This window comes from Triticum dicoccoides, chromosome 1B (assembly GCF_002162155.2).
Source record: "Triticum dicoccoides isolate Atlit2015 ecotype Zavitan chromosome 1B, WEW_v2.0, whole genome shotgun sequence".
In the NCBI taxonomy this organism is placed as follows: domain Eukaryota; kingdom Viridiplantae; phylum Streptophyta; class Magnoliopsida; order Poales; family Poaceae; genus Triticum; species Triticum dicoccoides.
In genome coordinates, this window is record NC_041381.1 from 95237429 (window position 1) to 95253524 (window position 16096).

A 16096-nucleotide genomic window follows, 5' to 3' on the forward strand; every position below is an offset into this window, starting at 1 on the left:
GCAACCCCAAGCTTAATTCCTACTCATCCTCGAGTAGGTAAATGATAAAAGAAAGAATTTATGAAGTGTGAATGCTAGCAGGTGCACAAGTTTGATCAATGATAATTTCAATCACCTTTTCTAGCATGTTTATATGTCATAACAGTAGTTCATCTCATAAAACTTCTCATGATCAAGTAACAAGCTATTCACATGTTAAAGCATAGACCATAAACTTTCTTGAAAACTAGCAAACTTCATTTTTAGTCATCAAACAATTGCAATTCATCTTATTTTCAGGAAGGGTCCATGTCAGAGCTTTGATTTAGCAAACTCCACATACTCAACTATCATATAATCTTCTACAATTGCTAACACTCACGCAATACTTATGGTTATGGAGTTTTAATCGAACACTGAGAAAGATAGGGGCTTATAGTGTTGTCTCCCAACGTATTCACCTTTGGGTGATGTCAACAATAATAGTTCATGCTAACTTACATCCAATTGGATATATATATCAGGATCTTTCCAACACAAGGTTCTTGCCAAAGGATAAAATGAAAAAGGGAAAGGTGAAGATCACCTTGACTCTTGCATAAAGTAAAAGACATAAAGTAAAAGATAGGCCCTTCGCAGAGGGAAGCAGGGATTTGCAGAGGTGCCAGAGCTCGATTTTGAAATAGAGATAAATAATTTTGAGAGGTATGATCTCATTGTCAACATAACAACCAAGAGTTCCCAATATCTTCCATACTACATACATTATAGGCGATTCCCAAACAGAATGGTAAATATTTTACCCCCCCTCCACCAACAATCACACTCCACGGTCATCCGAAACAACGGGGTACCGTCCATACCAACAACAGTCCTGGGGGAGTTTTGTTTGCAGTTATTTTTGATTTGATTTTGATCTTTTTGATCATGGGACTGGGCATCCCGGCTACCATCCATTTTTCTCGTGAATGATGAGCGGAGTCCACTCATCTTGAGAATAACCCACCTAGCACAGAAGATACTGACAACCCCTAGTCGCTACATGGGCGATTCGGGCATACAAAACAGATTATTATTTGAAGGTTTATAGTTTGGCACATGCAAATTTACTTGGAACGGCAGGTAAATACCGCATATAGGTAGGTATGGTGGACAGTCATGGCAAAAACTGGGTTTAAGTATATTTGGAAGCATAAGTAGTATCTCGACTTGGTGCAAGGAATTTTGGCTAGCATGAGGGGGGAAGGCAAGCTCAACATGTTTGAATGATCCATGACAATATACTTTAACTGAGATGTGAGAAAACATAACCCATTACGTTATCTTCCTTGTCCAACATCAACTCTTTAGCATGTCATACTTAATGAGTGCTCACAATTACAAAAGATGTCCAAGATAGTATATTTATATGTGAAATTTCTCTTCCTTCAATATTCTTTCATGAATTGTTCAAATGACCAATACAATGCTTGCTAACCTTCAATAAATTTACAACCTCTACTTCTTAGATGTGAAGTCATTACTCCCCATGGGATAAGCAAATGAGAGATATATAATTTCAGATTTATGACATTCAACTCATTCAACCATTTACTCACAGGATATAAGTGAAGCACACGAGTAAATGAAAAACTACTCCAAAAAGATATAAGTGAAGATCAATGAGTAGCTAAATAATTACGTAACTCTGTGAAGACTCTCTCTCATTTAAGAATTTCAGATCTTGGTATTTTATTCAAACAGCAAGCAAAGCAAAATAAAATGGCATTGCAAAGATAGCACGACTCATGTGAAGAAGCAAAAACTTAGGCTCAACCGATACTAACCGATAATTGTTGAAGAAGAAAGGTGGGATGCCTACCAGGGCATCCCCAAGCTTAGATGCTTGAGACTTCTTGGAATATTATCTTGGGGTGCCTTGGGCATCCCCAAGCTTGAACTTTTGTGTCTCCTTAATTCCTCTCATATCATGGTTTCTCTATTTCTCAAAAACTTCATCCACATAAAACTCAACAAGAACTCGTGAGATAAGTTAGTATAAAACAATGCAAAACCTTATCATTTTCTACTGTAACAAATCACTAAAATTATTATTAAACATTGCATACTAAATGTCTCTGCATATTTAATACTCATATCCTCAAATAGAATCATTAAACAAGCAAATATATGCAAACAATGCAAACATAACAGCAATCTGCCAAAACAGTATAGTCTGTAAAGAATGCAAGATTCATCATACTTCCCTAACTCCAAAAATTATAAGAAAAATACCTTACTGTAGAAGATTTATCAGATCTTAATATGCAAAAAGTTTCAACATTATATCATTCTCTAACTTTTCTAGGGAATTTTTGCAACAGCGGTGAACTTTCTGTTTTCAAACAGCAACATGTATACTTGCAAAATAAGCATGGTGAAGGCTATCCTTGACATTTTTATTGAAATATAGATGCAAAAAATTATTCTAAATAACATAAAGAAAATACTAATAAAAGAAAATTACCCTCCAACCAAAACATACATCAAGTGGATCACGTGAATATCCCATTGTCACCACAGATAAGCACGGCAAGACATACATCAAGTGTTCTCAAATCCTTAAAGACTCAATCCGATAAGATAACTTCAAAGGAAAAACTCAATCCATTACAAGAGAGTAGAGCGGGAGAAACATCATAAGATCCAACTATAATAGCAAAGCTCGCGATACATCAAGATCGTGCCATAGAGAGAACACGAGAGAGAGAGAGAGAGAGAGAGAGAGAGAGAGAGAGAGAGAGAGAGAGAGAGAGAGAGAGAGATCAAACACATAGCTACTGGTACATACCCTCAGCCCCGAGGGTGAACTACTCCATCCTCGTCATGGAGAGCGTCGGGATGATGAAGATGGCCACCGGTAGGGATCCCCCCTCCGGCAGGGTGCCGGAACGGGCTCCCGTGAGGTTTTTGTTGGCTACAGAGGCTTGCGGCGGCGGAACTCCCGATCTATCTTTGTCTTTGAAGGTTTTAGGGTATATGGACTTATATAGGTGAAAAAAGTCGGTCGGGGACGCTCGAGGGGGCCACGAGACAGGGGCGCGCCCAGTATGGGGGGCACGCCTAGTAGGGGGGCGCGCCTAGTAGGGGGGCGCACCTAGTAGGGGGGGCGCCCCCCACCCTCGTGGCTTCCTCAAAGCTTCTCTGACGTGCACTCCAAGTCCCCTGGATTGCTTCTGTTCCAAAAATAACTTTCCCGAAGGTTTCATTCCGTTTGGACTCCGTCTGATATTCCTTTTCTTCGAAATAGTGAAATAGGCAAGAAAACAGCAATATGGGTTGGGCCTCCGGTTAATAGGTTAGTCCCAAAAATAATATAAAAGTGTATAATAAAGCCCATAATCATTCAAAACAGATAATATAATAGCATGAATGCTTCATAAACTATAGATACGTTGGAGACGTATCATTCTACCGACGTGCTTTGCACATAGGTGGCTGGCGGGTGTCAGTTTCTCCAACTTTAGTTGAACCGAGTGTGGCTACGCCTGGTCCTTGAGAAGGTTAAAACAGCACTAACTTGACGAAATATTGTTGTGGTTTTGATGCATAGGTAAGAACGGTTCTTGCTCAGCCCGTAGCAGCCACGTAAAACTTGCAACTACAAAGAAGAGGACGTGTAACTTGTTTTTGCAGGGCATATTATGATGTGATATGGTCAAGACATGATGCTAAATTTTATTGTATGAGATGATCATGTTTTGTAACAGAGTTATCGGCAACTGGCAGGAGCCATATGGTTGTCGGTTTATTATATGGAATGCAATCGCCCTGTAATTACTTTACTTTATCACTAAGCGGCAACGATAGTCGTAGAAGCAATAGTTGGTGAGACGACAATGATGCTATGATGGACATCAAGGTGTTGCGTCGGTGACAATGGTGATCATGACGGTGCTTTGGAGAAGGAGATCAAAGGCACAAGATGATGATGGCCATATCATATCACTTATATTGATTGCATGTGATGTTTATCCTTTATGCATCTTATTTTGCTTTGATTGACAATAGCATTATAAGATGATCTCTCACTAAATTTCAACGTATAAGTGTTCTCCCTGAGTATGCACCATTGCCAAAGTTCGTCGTGCCGAGACACCACGTGATGATCGGGTGTGATAAGCTCAACGTTCACCTACAACGGGTGCAAGCCAGTTTTGCACATGCAGAAATACTCGGGTTAAACTTGACGAGCCTAGCATATGCAGATATGGCCTCGGAACATGATACGTCTCCAACGTATCTATAATTTTTTTATTGTTCCATGCTATTATATTACCTGTTTTGGATGTTTATGGGCTTTACTTTACACTTTTATATCATTTTTTGGGACTAACCTACTAACCGGAGGCCCAGCCCGTATTGCTGTTTTTTTTGCCTATTTCAGTGTTTCAAAGAAAAGGAATATCAAACGGAGTCCAAACGGAATGAAACCTTCGGGAGCGTCATTTTTGGAACAAACGTGATCCAGAGGACTTGGAGTGCAAGTCAAGAAGCAATCGAGGAAGCCACGGGGGTGGAGGGCGCCCCCCTACTGGGCGCGCCCCCTATCTCGTGGGCCCCTCGGGCGTCCACCAACGTACTTCTTCCTCCTATATATACCCATGTACCCCGAAACCATCAAGGGAGCCACCGAAAACCTATTTCCACCATCGTAACCTTCTGTATCCGCGAGATCCCATCTTGGAGCCGTCGTCGGTGCTCTGCCGGAGGGGGAATCCACCACGGAGGGCCTCTACATCAACTCCAAGGCCTCTCCGGTGAGTTGTGAGTACTTTACCACATACCTTCGGGTCCATAGTTATTAGCTAGATGGCTTCTTCTCTCTCTTTGAATCTCAAAACCATGTTCTCCTTTCTCTTCTTGGAGATCTATTCGATGTAACTCTTTTTGCGGTGTGTTTATCGAGATTTGATGAATTGTGGGTTTATGATCAAGTTTATCTATGAGAAATATTTGAATCTCCTCTGAATTCTTTTATGTATGATTGAGTTATCTTTGCAAGTCTCTTTGAATTATCGGTTTGGTTTGGCCTACTAGATTGATCTTTCTTGCCATGGGAGAAGTGCTTAGCTTTGGGTTCAATCTTGTGGTGTCCTTTCCCAGTGACAGCAGGGGCAACAAGGCACGTATTGTATTGTTGCCATCGAGGATAGAAAGATGAGGTTTATATCATATTGCATGAGTTTACCCCTCTACATCATGTCATCTTTCTTAAAGCGTTACTCTGGTCTGATGAACTTAATACTCTAGATGCATGCTGGATAGCGGTCGATGTGTGGAGTAATAGTAGTAGATGCAGCTGGAGTCGGTCTACTTGTCACGGACGTGATGCCTATATACATGATCATGCCTAGATAATCTCATAATTATACGCTTTTCTATCAATTGCTCGACAGTAATTTGTTCACCCACCTTAATACTTATGCTATCTTGAGAGAAGCCTCTAGTGAAACCTATGGCCCCCGGGTCTATCTTTTATCATATAAGCTTTCAATCTACTTTTGTTTGCATCTTTACTTTTCCAATCTATATCATAAAATACCAAAAATACATTTATCTTATCATATTATCTCTATCAGATCTCACTTTTACGAGTGGTCGTGAAGGGATTTACAACCCCTTTATCGCGTTGGTTGTGAGTTCTTTGTTTGTTTGTGTAGGTGCGTGGGACTTGTGAGGAGCCTCCTACTGGATTGATACCTTGGTTCTCAAAAACTGAGGTAAATACTTACGCTACTATGCTGCATCACCCTTTCCTCTTCAAGGAAAACCAACGCAAGCTCAAGACATAGCAGAACACTGCGACCGAAAGATCGAGCATGAATCATATAGTAGATATGATCAACATAGTGATGTTCATCATTGAAAACTACTCCATCTCACGTGATGATCGATTTTGGTTTAGTTGATTTGGATCACGTGATCACTTAGATGATTAGAGGGATGTCTATCTAAGTGGGATTTCTTAAGTAATATGATTAATTGAACTTAAATTTATCATGAACTTAGTACCTAATAATATTTTGCTTGTCTATGTTGTTGTAGATAGATGGCCCGTGCTATTGTCCCGTTGAATTTTAATGAATTCCTTGAGAAAGCAAAGTTGAAAGATGATGGTAGCAATTACATGGACTGGGTCCGTAACTTGAGGATTATCCTCATTGCTGCACAGAAGAATTATGTCCTAGAAGCACCGCTAGGTGCAAGACCCGCTGCAGGAGCAACGCCAAACATTGTGAAAACGTCTGGAAGAGCAAAGCTGATGACTACTTGATAGTTCAGTGTGCCATGCTTTACGACTTAGAATCGGAAATTCAATGACGTTTTGAACGTCATGGAGCATATGAGATGTTCCAGGAGTTGAAGTTAATATTTCAAGCAAATGCCCGGATTGAGAGATATGAAGTCTCCAATAAGTTCTATAGCTGCAAGATGGAAGAGAATAGTTCTGTCAGTGAACATATACTCAGAATGTCTGGGTATAATAATCACTTGATTCAACTAGGAGTTAATCTTCCTGATGATAGTGTCATTGACAGAATTCTCCAATCACTACCACCAAGCTACAAGAGCTTCATGATGAACTATAATATGCAAGGGATGGAAAAGACAATTCCCGAGCTCTTCGCGATGCTAAAGGCTGCGGAGGTAGAAATCAAGAAGGAGCATCAAGTGTTGATGGTCAACAAGACCACCAGTTTCAAGAAAAAGGGTAAAGGGAAGAAGAAGGGGAACTTCAAGAAGAACAGCAAACAAGTTGCTGCTCTTCTTCCTCTCTCTTTCGCTTGACTTTTTCTGTTTGCTCGTGTGTTAGATCGTTTACCTTGTCTTAATGGCTAGTTTCCTATCCACTCCTTTGTCTCCCGAGTTTGAAGTTCTTCACTTCAAGCAAAGGCAAGGAGAAAACTTGAAAGATGCTTGGTTTAGGATGATGGAATCTTACTGAAACTGCACTTTAGAGGTGAATTTTATAATTGTTCTTCGCAATTTTTATGTTGGACTAAATATGTACCATAGACAACTCTTGGAATGTATTGCCAAAGGAAATTTTATCGAGATTGATCCCAGTATTGCACATGAAGCCATTGTGGGAATAGTGGGAACACTACCTCAAAAAGGGGATCACATCATACCCCAGAGGAATCTCAAGTTTTTGAAAAAAATTGCGAAGTAACAAAAATATTACAAAAGTCTCTTGAACCTCTTAAGAGTGTTAGCGGAAATCTTCACCGCATGAACATGTTGATTAGCCTTTGTAATAAGCGGTTGGATTCTTTAGATCTAAAAATTTCTGAGTATGAGGGAAAACGTAAAGAACCTCCCAGATTCGAACGAGACTCCACTAAAAAATTGAAAACTAAAGATGGCACTACTTAGATCTATCTTCGCTTTTATGCCTAGCTAGGGGCATTAAACGATAGCGCTAGTTGGGAGGCAACCCAATTTTCTTTGTGTTTTTTGTTTTTGTTCCTGTTTAGTAATAAATTTTGCATCTACTTTCTGTTTAGATGTGTTTTCATGTTTTATGTAGTGTTTGTGCCAAGTAGAACCTATAGGATAACCTATGGTATGAGTTAATTTGATTCTGCTGAAAAACAGAAACTTTGCACTCACGAGAAAAATTCCATAAATCACAGAAACGTGATTTTGCGTTGATTCTTTTTGCTGTATATCAATAGACAAATTGCCTAAGACGTCCTATTTTGGTAGGATTTTTGGAGTTCCATAAGTAACCGAAAGTTACAGATTGCTACAGACTGTTCTGTTTTTGACAGATTCTGCCTTTCGTGTGTTGTTTGCTTATTTTGATGCATCTATGGCTAGTATGTAAGGGTATGAACCATAGAGAACTTGGAATACAGTACACCGGGATTTGGCCCTGTCCCACGTTTCTGCAAAAGCTTGGGGCTCGACGTGGTACAAATGCAGCAACAGCCTGGGATGCAGACCGGTCATATGGGAGAGGAAGCTCAGGCGGACCATCCTGCTGCACCAATTTCTGCTGAGGATGCCCACGAACAGGAGGAAAACAAGGATAGAATGCTGAAGATTAAGAGAACAAGTGCAGGTGGCAATGAGAGAAGAAACGAGCTGCAACCAGAGATGTGCAAGATGCAGATGGGCATGGGCAAAACTCAGGAAAACCCCCCAGATAACGCTGCTGCAGAGAAACAGTCTGTGCTAGGAAAGAGGGCCGAACGTGGGGCTGCTGTTGTGAACAAGTCAGAGGAAACTTCAGAGAAGGATGAAGGGGATCAAAAGAAAAAGGCAAGAGGCACTGCGTGGACAGAGGAGGAGGCTGGACAGGGACCGTCAGGTGGACAGGAAGCGGCCAGTCTAGGGGCTACCGGTAAACTGGCGGGCACTAATGGAGGTGCCCGTCAGGAGCCATGACGGCCCTAAGTTGGAACTGTCGGGGCCTTGGGCAACCCCGGACAGTTCAGGAACTCGTGTGTCTGGTACACACATACAAGCCTAAGCTTGTGTTCCTATCTGAAACACGGCAAAGCAACGAGTATATCAATAGGTTGAGGTGGAGGCTAGGCCTCAAGCATTGTATTACGCAACCCGGTACAGGCAAAAGTGCCGGTATAGCGCTTTTTTACGATGAAAATGTCGAAGTAATAAAGCTTGCTGTTGGCCCGAGGTACATCGATGTGTTAGTCAAACTGTCTCCTAACAGTCTACAATGGCGTGGCACCTTCATATATGGGGAACCAAAGGCTCACGAACGCTGTCACATGTGGAACTTGCTGAGAAGAATCAGATGCAACAGTGAAGCGCCATGGTTAATGATGGGAGACTTCAACGAAACAATGTGGCAAACAGAACATATCTCTATGGCAAAACGCTCCGAGAGGCAGATGGAGAACTTCAGGAAAGTTCTTTCAGATTGTAATCTATTTGATCTTGGTTACAAAGGGCATATTTGGACCTACAACAACAAGCAGGATGGTCTGAAAAACGTGAGAGCGAGACTGGACCGGGGAGTAGCATCACCTGAATGGACTGAATATTTTAGAGAGGCATCAATTGAGCACATCTGCTCGTCCCGATCGGATCACCTCCCTATTCTGCTACATTTTGCGAGTCACAAGGAATGGCGGCCAATCAGTAAGAGTGACCAACACCCATTCCGCTATGAACATATGTGGGAGCGAGTTGATTCTCTAAAGTATACGATCGCTCATGGACGGAGGAAAGCAGGCGAGGCCGCAAACCTGTAGGAGGTTGGAGCAAAAATTAAGGATATTCAGAAGGTTTTGAAAGACTGGGCTGAGAAAGATTTTGGTTCAGTTTTAAAGAAAGTAGCAGCAGCTAGGAAGAGGTTGGGCTCTTTGTGGAATGCGCCTTTCTCAGCCGCGCAACAAAAGAGGATCAAGAAATGTTCGGCCGAACTGGACGAGCTACTGCTAAGGGAGGAGCTCATGTGGCGACAACGTTCAAGAGCCACTTACCTGCGGGAAGGGGACAGGAATACTAAATGGTTCCAAGGCAAAGCGACGTGGAGGAAAAAGAAAAATGAGATAACCAGACTAAAAGATGGTACAGGTGTTTGGATGGAAAGTAGAGAAGGAATACATGAGATGATGAGGAATTTCTATCAGGACCTGTACGAGAAGGATAGTGATGTGAACCCCTCTGAATTATTGGAGCTTGTGAATACTAAAGTTACGGAGGATATGAACCTGACACTAACAAAGTCTTTCTCTACAAACAAGATCAGTGACGAGCTTTTTCAGATTGGGCCACTTAAAGCTCCCGGCCCCGACGGACTTCCGGCTCGTTTCTATCAGAGGAACTGGGAGGTGGTGAAGGAGGACGTGGTGAAAGGAGTGCAAGATTTTTTTGAGAATGGTATACTACCGGAAGGTTTAAACGACACGGTGATCGTGCTCATCCCCAAAGGAAAAGACCCCCAATCCCTGAAGGATTACCGGCCGATAAGCCTGTGTAACGTCATTTACAAGGTGATTTCAAAATGCCTAGTTAATCGTCTTCGTCCGTTTCTAGATGATATTATCTCAGAAACCCAGAGCGCTTTTATCCCGGGGCGTTTGATTACAGACAACGCTACCATTGCCTTCGAGTGCTTTCATAAGATCCAACACTCGAAGAATAGGCACAATACCCATTGCGTGTACAAGCTAGATCTGGCCAAGGCTTATGATAGGGTTGATTGGAGATTCTTAGAAGGAGTACTGCAAAAAACGGGTTTCAGCCAGAGATGGATAGCCTGGGTCATGCATTGTGTCAGATCGGTCAGGTACTCGGTGAGATGCAATGGAGATCTCTTAACACCTTTCATTCCCTCAAGAGGCTTGCGACAGGGGGATCCGTTGAGACCGTATTTGTTCCTTTTTGTTGCGGATAGCATGGTTAGCCTCATTAACAAGGAGATTAATGAAGGGAACCTAACTCCTATAAAAATTGCCAGAAACAGCCCCAGAATTTCAAATCTCCTGTTTGCAGATGATAGTTTGCTTTTCTTTAAGGCCACCCCGGATCAAGCAAAAACTATTAAAAAAGTGCTAACCATCTTTCAGAAGTGCTCAGGACAACTATTGAGCGAGAGTAAATGTTCTTTACTCTTTACCGAACTTTGCCCGGAGGAGACCAGAGAAGCAATCAAGAGTACCTTGGGAGTTGTGGCGGCGTCTTTCGAGAGCAAGTACTTGGGGTTACCAACACCGGAAGGGAGGATGAAAGATGAGAACTTCCAACCAATCATGGATAGGTTGGGAAAGAGATGCAATGACTATTCTGAAAAGTTTATGGCTTATGCGGCGAAGGAAGTACATGTGAAATCTATGGTGCAGGCTCTCTCGTGCTATACCATGGGTGTGTTCCTCCTGTCGAAAGGGTTTTGTGAGAAGTACGAGAAGATGATCAGAGACTTCTGGTGGGGTGATGAAAAGGATCATAGGAAGGTCCATTGGATGTCTTGGGACCACATGATCCGACCTAAGCGGGCAGGGGGTATTGGGTTCAGGGATATGCATCTTTTCAACATTGCTCTCCTTGCGAAACAAGGCTGGATACTGCTACAGAAGTCGGATAGTCTTTGCGCGAGAGTGATCAAGTCCAAATACTACCCGCACGGAAATCTGCTTGATACGGTGTTCGCATCGGATGCGTCACCTGTTTGGAGAGGCATTGAGGATGGCCTTGAACTGCTCAAAAAAGGCATCATATGGAGAGTGGGCAACGGCAAGAGCATCCAAATCCAAAGGGACCAATGGATTCCTCGAAGAGAGGGCCTACGGACGGCAGCGTTCACTAGGCGCACGAGGCTTAGATGGGTCAATCAGTTAATGTACGAGGACAGAAAAGAGTGGAACACGGACCTCATTAACCAAATCTTCCATGATTTTGATGCAGAAGAAATATGCAAGATTGCCATACCGAAATCAAATGCAGTGGACAACATCGCCTGGCACTATGAGAAGAACGGGATTTTCTCGGTGAGGAGTGCGTATAAGCTGGCCGCGTCTTATCAGGACCAAATGTCTCTGAAACCTTCGAGTTCTTCATGCGAGGCACAAGACCGGAGCATCTGGGATATCATATGGAAGTCCAATCCCCCCAATAGTAAAAATCTTTGGCTGGAGAATTGCTACCAACTCTCTAGCAACGAAAAAGAACAAATTCAGACGAACTCTAGAGTTGGATGCTACTTGCACTATCTACGGATGCAGTGATGAAGATGAGTTTCATGCTGTTGTGGAGTGCACAAAAAGCAGAGCATTACGAGATGCACTCAGAGAAAGTTGGGAGATACCTCCAGAGTATGCATTCCGGCGTACTGGCCCTGATTGGCTTCAGCTGTTGTTGATTTCTGAAACTGAAGAAATGAGAGCGAGGGTACTTATGTTATTTTGGAGGTGCTGGCACCTTCGCGATGATGTGGTGCATGGGAAAGGAAAGGAACCTATCAAACAATTAGTCCTGTTCCTGTTGCAGTACGAGGAAGACTTGAGAAATGCAGCGATTAACTTTCTGTCTGACCTGGGAAAGGGGCCTGTGACCATGGCCAACCAAATGCCCAAACAGCCGGATCAGAGGTGCATTCAGTGGACTGCTCCTCCACTTGGATCTATCAAACTAAATTCAGATGCGTCCTACTGTCCAGACAGAGGTGAATGCTGGGCGGGTGTCGTCGCCAGAGATCACAGTGGTCAGGTTGTTCTGTCAGTTGGGAAACAGATGCAGGCATCGAGCAATGTGGAAGAGGCCGAAGCGAGAGCAGCCCTGATGGGTTTGCATACGCTAGCCGCAGTGTACAAGGGCCCGGTTGAAGTGGAAATGGACTGCAAATCTGTAATAAGGACCTGACCTCTGTTGGTCCCTGCCTCTCCGCGTGCTTTGGAGTAATCTGTGACATAAAGGAGACACTGGCGTTGTTCACCAGCCATAGATTCTGCTCGGTTGGGAGGGAATGCAACGCTTTGGCCCACGAACTAGTAGCTGAGGCTAGATAGAAGGGTGATCTACTAATCATTGATGGAATACCAGACAGACTACGAGACATGATGATCAGGGATCGCCCACCCCTCTCTTGAGTAACTCAATTACTCTTGATTCTAAAAAAACACCAATATAAATAAATAATGAGTTCATTACAGTACCTTATGTGGTGGTTTTTCTTTCTTGCACTAACGGAGCTTATGAGATTTCCTGTTGAGTTTTGTGTTGTGAAGTTTTCAAGTTTTGGGTAAAGATTTGATGGACTATGGAATAAGGAGTGTCAAGAGCCTAAGCTTGGGGATGCCCATGGCACCCCAAGATATTCAAGAATAGCCAAAAGCCTAAGCTTGGGGATGCCCCCGGAAGACATCCCCTCTTTCGTCTTCGTTCATTGGTAACTTTACTTGGAGCTATATTTTTATTCGCCACATGATATGTGTTTTGCTTGGAGCATCGTGTAGATATTAGTCTTTGTTTTTTAGTTTACCACAATCATACTTGCTGTACACACCTTTTGGGAGAAGCCCACTTGATTGGAATTTATTAGAATACTCTATGTGCTTCACTTATATCTTTTGAGCTAGATAATTTTTTGCTCTAGTGCTTCACTTATATCTTTTAGAGCACGGCGGTGGCTTAATTTTAAAGAAATTGTTAACCTCTCATGCTTCACTTATATTATTTTGAGAGTCTCTTAGAACAACATGGTATTTGCTATGGTTATAAAATTGGTCCTAGAATGGTAGGCATCCAAGTTGGGTATAATAAAAACTATCATAGAAATGAATTGGATGCTATGATCAATTTGATACTTGATAATTGTTTTGAGATATGGAGATAGTGATATTAGAGTCATGCTAGTTGGGTGATTATGAATTTAAAGAATGCTTGTGTTGAAGTTAGCAAGTCCCATAGCATGCACGTATGGTTAAAGTTGTGTAACAAATTTGAAACATGAGGTGTTATTAGATTGTGCATCCTTATGAGTGGCGGTCGGGGACGAGCGATGGTCTTTTCCTACCAATATATCCCTCTAGGAGCATGCGCGTAGTGCTTGGTTTTTGATGACTTGTAGATTTTTGCAATAAGTATATGAGTTCTTTTGACTAATGTTGAGTCCATGGATTATACGCACTCTCACCCTCCATCATTGCTAGCCTCTTTGGTACCGTGCATTGCCCTTTCTCACCTTGAGAGTTGGTGCAAACTTCGCCGGTGCATCCAAACTCCGTGATACGATACGCTCTATCACACATAAACCTCCTTATATCTTCCTCAAAACAGCCACCATACCTATCTATTTATGGCATTTCCATAGCCATTCCGAAATATATTTCCATGCAACTTTCCACTGTTCCGTTTTTCATCATGACATACATTACTATTGTCATATTGCCTTGCATGATCATGTAGTTGACATCGTATTTTTGGCAAAGCCACCATGCATAAATTTTCATACATGTCACTCTTGATTCATTTTCCATCCCGGTACACCGTCGGAGGCATTCATATAGAGTCATATTTTGTTCTAGTTTCTAGTTGTAATTCATGAGTTGTAAATATATAGAAGTGTGATGATCATCATTATTAGAGCATTGTCCCTAAAGAAAAAAAAGAAAGGCCAAAGAAAAAAAGGGCCAAACAAAAAAAAGAAAAAAGAAGAAAGGCCAAAAAGAAAAAAGAAAAAAAGAAAAAAAGAAAAGAAAAAAGGGGGCAATGTTACTATCTCTTTTCCACACTTGTGCTTCAAAGTAGCACCATGTTCTTCATATAGCGAGTCTCATATGTTGTCACTTTCATATACTAGTGGGAATTTTTCATTATAGAACTTGGCTTGTATATTCCTACGATGGCCTTCCTCAAATGCCCTAGGTCTTCGTGAGCAAGCAAGTTGGATGCATACCCACTAGTTTCTTTTGCTGAGCTTTCATACATTTATAGCTCTAGTGCATCCGTTGCATGGCAATCCCTACTCCTCATGTTGACATCAATTGATGGGCATCTCCATAGCCCGTTTATTATCCTCGTCAACGTGAGACTTTCTCCTTTTTTGTCTTCTCCACACAATCCCCATCATTATTCTATTCTACCCATATTGTTATATCCATGGCTCACGCTCATGTATTGCGTGAAAGTTGAAAAAGTTTGAGATTATTTAAGTACGAAACAATTGCTTGGCATGTCATCGGGGGTGTATAAGATGGGAGCATTTTTGTGTGACAAAAATGAAGCATATCCTAACTATATGATTTTGTAGGGATGAACTTTCTTTAGCCATGTTATTTTGAGAAGACATGATTTCTTTGATTAGTATGCTTGAAGTATTACTATTTCTTATGTCAATATGAACTTTTATTTTGAATCATTTGGATCTGAACATTCATGCCACAATAAAGAGAAATAATTGAGAATTATGCTAGGTAGCATTCCACCTCAAAAATTCTATTTTTATCATTTACCTACTCGAGGACGAGCAGGAATTAAGCTTGGGGATGCTTGATACGTCTCCAATGTATCTATAATATTTTATTGTTCCATGCTATTATATTACCTGTTTTGGTTGTTTATGGGCTTTACTTTACACTTTTATATCATTTTTTTGGGACTAACTTACTAACCGAAGGCCCAGCCCGTATTGCTGTTTTTTTGCCTATTTTAGTGTTTCGAAGAAAAGGAATATCAAACGGAGTCCAAATGGAATGAAACCTTCGGGAGCGTGATTTTTGGAACAAATGTGATCCAGAGGACTTGGAGTGCAAGTCAAGAAGCAATCGAGGAAGCCACGAGGGTGGAGGGTGCGCCCCACCTACTAAGCGCGCCCTCTATCTCGTGGGCCCCTCGGGCATCCATCGACGTACTTCTTCCTCCTATATATACCCATGTACCCCAAAACCATCAAGGGAGCCACCGAAAACCTATTTCCACAACCGTAACCTTCTGTATCCGCGAGATCCCATCTTGGAGCCGTCGCCGGCGCTCTGCGGGAGGGGGAATTCACCACGGAGGGCCTCTACATCAACTCCAAGGCCTCTCCGATGAGTTGTGAGTACTTTACCACAGACCTTCGGGTCCATAGTTATTAGCTATATGGCTTCTTCTCTCTCTTTGAATCTCAATACCATGTTCTCCTTTCTCTTCTTGGAGATCTATTCGATGTAACTCTTTTTGTGGTGTGTTTGTCGAGATCCAATGAATTGTGGGTTTATGATCAAGTTTATCTATGAGAAATATTTGAATCTCCTCTGAATTCTTTTATGTATGATTGAGTTATCTTTGCAAGTCTCTTCGAATTATCTGTTTCGTTTGGCCTACTAGATTGATCTTTCTTGCCATGGGAGAAGTGCTTAGCTTTGGGTTCAATCTTGCGGTGTCCTTTCCCAGTGACAGCAAGGGCAGCAAGGCACATATTGTATTGTTACCATCGAGGATAAAAAGATGGAGTTTATATCATATGCATGAGTTTATCCCTCTACATCATGTCATCTTTCTTAAAGCATTACTCTGTTCTTATGAACTTAATACTCTAGATGCATGCTGGATAGCGGTCGATGTGTGGAGTAATAGTAGTAGATGCAGGCAGGAGTCGGTCTACTTGTCACGGACGTGA